The sequence below is a fragment of the Eurytemora carolleeae genome, unplaced genomic scaffold (assembly GCF_000591075.1).
Source record: "Eurytemora carolleeae unplaced genomic scaffold, Eaff_2.0 scaffold321, whole genome shotgun sequence".
Lineage (NCBI taxonomy): Eukaryota > Metazoa > Arthropoda > Copepoda > Calanoida > Temoridae > Eurytemora > Eurytemora carolleeae.
In genome coordinates this window covers 115,119-123,558 of record NW_019396506.1, presented here as the reverse complement: position 1 = coordinate 123,558, position 8,440 = coordinate 115,119, and positions in this window count along the sequence as shown.

Here is an 8,440-nt window from a genome sequence, read left to right as displayed (position 1 = left end):
AGATAAGAAATTCTAGAAAACTATCAAAACGAACTATTTAAACCCCACTCAAGTAAGCCAAGAAAACTAATAAAACCCTTAATTTAGGAATTCTAGAAAAAATATTAAAACCGACTGTTTAAAACCCAGAATAGTAATTTTAGAAAACTATTAAAACGGATTATTAAAAACCCAGATTAGTAATTCTAGAAAACTATTAAAACGGACTGTTTAAAACTTACTTCATTAAGCCTAGAAAATTATTAATACAAACTATTTAAACCCCACTTAAGTAAGCCAAGAAAACTAGCAAAACGGACTGTTAAACCCATAATTTAGGAATTTTAGAAAACTATTAAAACGGACTTCTAAAAAAACCCAGATTAGTAATTCTAGAAAAATATTAAAAATTAATGTTTCAAACATAGTTTCGTCATTCTAAAAAACTATTAAATTGAAATTTTTGAAACCCACATTAGTAATTCTAGAAAACTATTAAAACGGACTGTTTAAAACTCACTTCAGTAAGCCTAGAAAACCATTAAAACGGACTAACTAAACCCCACTCAAGTAAGCCAAGAAAACTAATAAAACGGACTGTTAAACCCTTAATATAGGAATTCTAGAAAAAATATTAAAACCGACTGTTTAAAACCCAGAATTGTGATTTTAGAAAACTATTAAAATGGACTTTTAAAAAACCCAGATTAGTAATTCTAGAAAACTTTTAAGATGGACTGTATAAACCCCAGATTAGTAATTGTATGAAACTATTAAAAAGAAATGTTTCAAACATAGTTTATTAATTCTAGAAAACTGTTAAAACGGATTATTTAAACCTCACTTCAGTAAGCCTAGAAAACTAGAAAACCAGACTGTTTAACCCCCAATTTAAAAATTCTAGAAAACAATTAAAACAGTCTTTTTAAATCCCAGTTTAGTGGTTCGGTAAAAACTATCAAAACGGACTTTTTAAACCACAGTTTATTAATTCTAGAAAACAATTAAAATGAAATTTTGAACCCCATATTTGTAATTCTAGAAAACCATTAAAACGGACTGCTTAAAACCCAGTCTAGCAATTCTAGTAAACTTTTAAAACGAGCTGTTTAAAACCCAGTCTACCAATTCTAGAAAACTATTAAAATGGGCAGCTTAAAACACAGTATAAACACTCCCTTTAAATGCATTGTTATTAATTCTGGGTTGTTTCAAGTTTCAAGGACATATTTTCCAAAATAGAAAGGAACTGACGAGCGTTATGCCGGGGTTCATAGAGTCCATATAATTCCATCTAACACGATCCCAAATGTTGATTGAATGATATTAGAGGCAGAAATTAACCTTGCTGCTGTTGTAAACAATTAGGATTCCATACTGCAGAATGTATACTGCAGGGGAGTGTTTATTTTTTTGTGTATCATAATTCATCTCTTATATCTATTACTGATATGATATGTACACCTATTAACATCTTTTAATGCAGTGCTCACATTTCTAAGATTAGTACACGCACACAAAAAACTTGCCAAAATTCACAATGACATAGAAACCTAAATTTACTTTCAACCCCGATTCCTTTGGGATGATAAATGGAATTATATGGACCCCTTATGCCACATACAATAGGCTTAAACAGTTTGATATTTTGATTCCAAAATCTAATTTTATTTAATTTAACATTTTTCTTTCTTTCAAAATTTAGTTTTTAAAAATTTCATGGGCAACGCCGGGCACTTCAGCTAGTATATATCTCTACCTGCAGTTATTTATTTATTTAGTTTTATTATTATTTATATTGCAACTAGATAAAAGGTGAATGAATGATATAACACTACAACAAATGAAGATTATGAGAGTATTTAGAGGAGGGGAGCGGCGCCTAGTCTACAAATATATGATTAAGCTACTAAGGATGGATCCATGGGAAAAATTTCAAAACACAAAAGAGAATTATGACAAAAGGCCCCAGGATATTGTAGTATATAATTGATCATTATATAAATCAACTCTAAGATGGTTCTTTTATACTAAGGTAAAAATACCATAGATAAATAAATAAACATAGATAGCTTATGTACGCAAAATCACCAAGAATTGTACAGTCCACGAACTCATACTTCTAGGGGTCAAAGTGTACTTCAATGATAAGCGGGGTGGTTTGGTGTTTTCATAGATTTCATAATAGAGTGTAAAATAATCCTCCGGGAATGGAACTATTTGAACAACAATATTTCACTGAGCAATATATCATATTGGCGAGAACTGAAAAAGGACATGAGAAGGACTAAACTAACTTAAATTTCTCTCTACAGAACTCATGTACACCACAAGTACTCAATGACAAAAGAACAGCCAATGTTCACAACCGACCTAGGTAATCTATATAATAGGAATATCTTTAAAACATCTCTGTACATTTATATCTGTCAAGATGAAAAATGTCGTCTTATGCGCAATCTATCTTTATCTATGAAAAATACTCGGTTCATATATAGTGTAAGCGGAGGGACTTGCGACAAAAGAAATTTAAAAAAACTTACATTTTTACGATAAATGGCCAAATTTTAGATGTAAAAGGTAAAAATGTCTAAGAATAAAGCTGAATAAAGCTGTTGAACAAAATATTCTGAGTAACTGAAAATATGGAAATTCACATCGTCCAGAATGTTATTAACAAAATGTGAAATGCTGTTCAAATTTAACCATTTGGTGTTTTATTGATGGTCCGGGATTCAATATTATCTTTTATATAATAAAGCTAGGCTAAAAAAATCTCATTTTTTTTCTTCATAAATCGAAATTTTTTTGGATTTTTTTTGATGTTTCTAAAATTCCACGGACAATGACGGGCACTTCAGCTAGTATAGTTCCTGAACGGAGCCATGACGACCCCCCCCCCCGTCCCCCACCTCAAAATTTACCCTTTTTATGCAACACAATTGTAGATACTATTTTATTCATGTACTAAGTACTTCTACTAATACTAACAAAATACCCAGTCCAAATGTCATCTTTGAAATATATTATAATTATTATTATTACTTTCATTATTTATTTTCAACTTTTAATTGTGGCTTCATCTGTGAGCATCTTCTCTTTGTACAGTATAAAACAAAACAAAAAGTTTGCGTATTTCATAATATTTTTTGCACATTTTCGAAATTTTACATCAACAAAAAACTTTTAAGCCCAAAATTTTAAAATGTTGATCATTTATAACTCTTCCCGTGGGTCACGTGAGGTCCCAAACAAAATTTGGGCCCGATCGGTTCAGCCGTTTTGACGTTTATTGGATACAAAAAAACAGACAAGCTAAATTTATATATAGATTACATCTTTTCTTTCTCGAAAATGAACAGTGTTAAGTTCTTACATTTTCCTCTAATGTTTCTGTTTTTCTAGCAAATCACTTTTATAGAGAAGCCACATTTGAAAATTATCAATTTGCAAAGAGTAAAACATGGATATTTCAATAATTATTTATATGACAAAGCTTATAAGAGTACTGTTGTGAATCTGACTTGCCCCTCTACAAATAAAAAAGTTTTGAAACTGTAAAGAGTTTTGTTTTGCATCGCTACTAAAGTATACTCATGCTTAACTACCTGTTAACAGAGGTGACAACAACATGGCAAAATGATTCATAGATTTATAGCCCAATAAAAGCAACTTGTAATTCTAGCAGAAGTTTACGGTTTGTTTAATCTAATATTATTTTTTTAAATTGACATTATTTTGTCCGGATGTTTTTAAGATTGAAGCTTTTGATGAATTACATGGGTTCTTAATTTATTTTAGTCAGATTTTTCTGAATGAAAAAATAAAGAAATAATATTATGCACGTCCGAGTTACGGATAGCATGGCACTTCTTAATAATTTAGACATTTAAACCATATGAAAGGGAGTGTTCGCGAAAATGAAAGGGGGTATAGGCTTACAGCGAAAAATAAGCGCTTTTGATCGCTCCTAATCTTACTTCTATCTGTTCTGTCTATAAGGAGACTATATACGAATGTGTCGAAAAATAAGCCATGACTATTGTTTGTAATATCTGAATGATTTGTTTTGAATTAAATTGATTATTTTACGATCAGAGTTAAATGTTGCAACTTTCCGAATTTGTATAAACGGTACGTTCTTTGGTCGTTTTATCAATTTTCTCCTTATAGATTAGTAGCAATCAAAAGCGATTATTTTTCGCCGTAAGCCTATTCCCCCTTTTCATTTTTCGCGAGCACTCTCTTTAAATAAGTTTTTAAATGCAGCAATAATGTAGTTTTTATTAAAATGAAAAAAAAACCAAAAAAACAAGGAAATTAAACTTCTGTCCATCGCACATAAAAAACACTGTAAAGTATTCTAAGTAGCTTACGTTTTGCATGGGCATTTTTCAACGTGACACCGCGTGTTTTTTAACGTGACACCGGGGGTTATCTGTGTTTGCGGAGAATTAAACAAAGGATAATAAAGAAGAAGAAAAATCGAGAATAGTGAACAATAGAACCGATCCAGTTACATTTGGAAATTTATGGCTTGTTTTGCAGAAGGGGAGGAAGGCCAGCCACATCATTTCTTCATCCGAGCCATATCTTCCTAATTTTCTCGTCTGTTCCACCGCCGGATGCTTGTCCTTAAAATATTATCTTTGTAAAATTATTAGAGGTGATCATCCTTTTCTTAAAGTCTGGCTATACGTGGGGAAGTACTGTTGGCATCAACTTTGACTTATAGCAAATAAAAAAATTTTAGTTTTAACCTAATAAAAGTACTATTTCCTAGATTTGTCTTCTCTTTGTTATACAAGCATTTAGATCAGATATTCCTATAATAGAATGCCGCTGATTATTCCAAGTTCATAAAACTTTATTTTTTTTAATCACACCGAAAACCGAAAGTTTTTTGAAATAAAGATTCTAAAACTAAAAATTCATTGCTTTATGAGACACTAGATTGCAAGAATGAGCTTTTGGAAGGGGCTCGAAAAAAGAATAAGGAGAATGTGGCTCGGACGAAGAATTGTTGCGGCTAGCCTTCCCTCTTCATTTTCAGGAAAAGAATGTGTTTACATATAGAGTGAACGGAGAAGTTTAGTTCTGTGAGATATTTTATCAAACAAGGTTTTTTTGTCAAAGCTCAAGAAATAAATCCAGTTTTTTTTTTTTAAGACTCCAAGTGACAAGTGATTTTTTCCATTTTAAAAATAGCTGAGTTTTTTGGGCTTTCGGCTTTCTGGGACATTCGACAAGTTTAATATTGAATTTTCTTATTTTTTTCACTTAAGAAAGTACACAGTGAAAACCAGAAAAATCTGAAACAAGAAGACGACTTTTAGCATCAAGTTATAACTTTAAAAAGTCAAATGATCATGAGAGTGAGACACAGTAATTTTGCTGTGTAAACAGACCCATTTCACTAACTTAGTGATTTTAAAAGTGTCTTGTAAAATAATTTGTTTTATAACAACTTATAGCTTAATATTTAAATCTTTCTCAACAAAAGCTTTGAAGCCATGTTTAAAGTTAAAATAATGTTGCATATCGCTGCATGAAGTTTTCGCTCTTTATCTGTCTTGTCTAAAATTCACAGAGCTTCCCCTTTAATTAACGCACTTTAATTTACGCACTTTAATTTACACACTTTAATTTACACACTTTAATTTACCCACTTTAAGTTTGTAAATATTTTCAAACTCTTCATTAATCACTAAATATGTAATTATGGTATATTTTTACCACATGTGCTGATTTACTAATTTCAAAATGGCAGGTTTAGATCGTTAACAAGGTATTCCGTTGTTAAATATATAATTATGGATTAAATTGATTAATAGTAAGTCCAGTAATAATCAGCATTACATTTATCAAAATTATTGAAATTCAGTCAACTTTTGTCCAACTCATATTTTATTCCCGGATTTGATAAAATAAAAAAAACATTTTGAGAAAGAAATATAACTCGGCATTTAATATTTCTTTTGGATTCAAATGTGTTTTAAAGTGTTTTTGTGGTTGGGAGTGTCGAAAAAATATTTACCATTTTTTGAAAATATTTGCAGCTTTTTTAACGTGTTTAACAATAGCTTACCACAAAAATGTATAGCACTTCTTGTATAGGTGAACTGAATCCAACTAGATTGACGCATTCTTTTTACTTTAATTTATCCAGTTTGCACTTGATTATCAATAGAAATCTAGTATAATATATTTCAAGAAAATACATTATCTAATAGGTTACGTCCTTTTACCTAAGGATAGGCAGATAGTGTTTAAAACATTTTAAAAACATTTTTCAACATTCAAAGTATTTTTGCTTTAAAAGTGCTCCCCAAGAATCTAAAAAGTTTAACCTGTCTTAAAATATTATGTTTCATAAGTTTGCTTTTAATAGTTTTTACAAAAAAACTTATCTCTGACCAAAGATATTGACCAAAACTATTTTATTTATCGTTTTAAAAGTTCGTTTTGGTCAAAATCTTTGGTCAAAGTAAAAATTTTGCATAATGTAATGAATCCAAACTTATCAAACAAAACATTTTTAAACGTCTCTGAAACTTGTAAAGCCTCTAAAAAGTCGAAAAAGTATTAATGTTTAAAAACGGACCTCCCATCAGTACTTTTACCTAATCCTTCTATAGAAGTTGATATATCATCCTCCTATAGAAGTTGATATATAAATTTTTAGAATTATTTAACTAAAGGGACCAGCTGTCGTTGTAGTTTCATATGACCCTCCATTTAAAAAAAAGAGGGATGGATGAATTGAACTCTTTACTTCAAATAAAGGGCCATTTCAAATCAGTTTATGATATCATGAAGGGGGGGGGGGGTAAAGTGGTCCCCCCCCCCTCCGTATTCCCAAGATGAGCCAGATTACATTATCACGTACGTTGACTCTAAATTACTGTAAATACTAAATGCAGTCAATTAATTATACAATGGCAGTCTACTGTACCTTCCCCCCTCCTATACACCCTTGTTTCATTCTTTTTATACATAAACATTATACAGTTACTGACCCCCTTAAATATTGTCATGGATTCTTTCTGTTTATGTTTTTTTAACACTGTTTATTTTAATTTTGACGTAGTAAACATTAAAAAAAAGATAATTTTTTAAATTTTGATAATGTAGTCTCCCTTTCTATCTATTATTCTACCTTTGACCCCTGGATAATAAATTCACTTTGTTTTGTTCTTTAATGTTATCATCAGTTCAGTTTCAGTCATCAAGCGTTCTATCAGTGATATATTTAGGCAGTATGCAACATTAAACTATTTTTCATTCTTTTATTCTTTACTGGTATTTTCTATATTTGTGGCATTTCTTATTTGATAAAAGTTTATTTTTGCTAATTCAAAATGTTAAGACATTAAAAATGTTTCCAACCTTTGATTTAAAAATTTCGTTTCTTTTCAATCCTTTGCTCAGTCATTGAACGCTGAAATATTTTTTTTTTACATATGTTTCTTTAAAATTTATATCTTTTTTCTTATTAAAATTGATAAAACTATTTGCATCGTTTATGTAAACCCTCCGAATTTAAACCTTTTAAAGAAAAGATTGTGTTTTTGCCACATAATCAAATTTTCTAACCCATATTTCTTTGCAACCTTGTGGTGTAAACAATATTTAAAACTTAGATAGTTTATAGTTTAAAATATCTAATGTCTAAGTTATTGTGTTGCAAAAGAAAGAATTATAAAACCAAAGTTTGTAGCATAAATTACATTAGTTTATTGAAAAGTCTCCAACCATGAAATCTTCATTTCTTAAACCATGTTTGGTTTGTGCTTTTTTACAATTTTATGCCTGAGGTAACTCTGTAAACCAGAATTAGTAACTAAACGGGGATTTACAGGTTTATCGGTATTAACTAGTTATAAAGATGATAATCACCCACATATCATCCAGATATCACCCACTTTTCATCCAGATATCACCCACATATCATCCAGATATCACCCACATATCATCCAGATATCACCCACTTTTCATCCAGATATCACCCACTTTTCATCCAGATATCACCCAAATATCATCCAGAAATCACCCACATATCATCCAGATATCATCCACATATCATCCAGATATCACCCACATATCATCCAGATATCACCCACATATCATCCAGATATCACCCACATATCATCCAGATATCACCCACATATCATCCAAATATCACCCACATATCATCCAGATATCACCCACTTATATTACCTTACGGTTGATTATCATATTGCTCAGGCTAATAACCTTTAAGAGAGGGGAATTCAATTTCTTTTATTTGGAGTTAACTGCGGTTTGGTCTATACTTCAAATTCTGCATAGCTAGTTTTGAAAAAATGGATTACAAAAAATCAGAAAGAAAATCAGAAAGCTCAATTTCATGTTTCAAGATTTCATTTCATACTACTTTTGTACCATTCGTTTAGAATATCAAAAATCTGAAATCTATAAA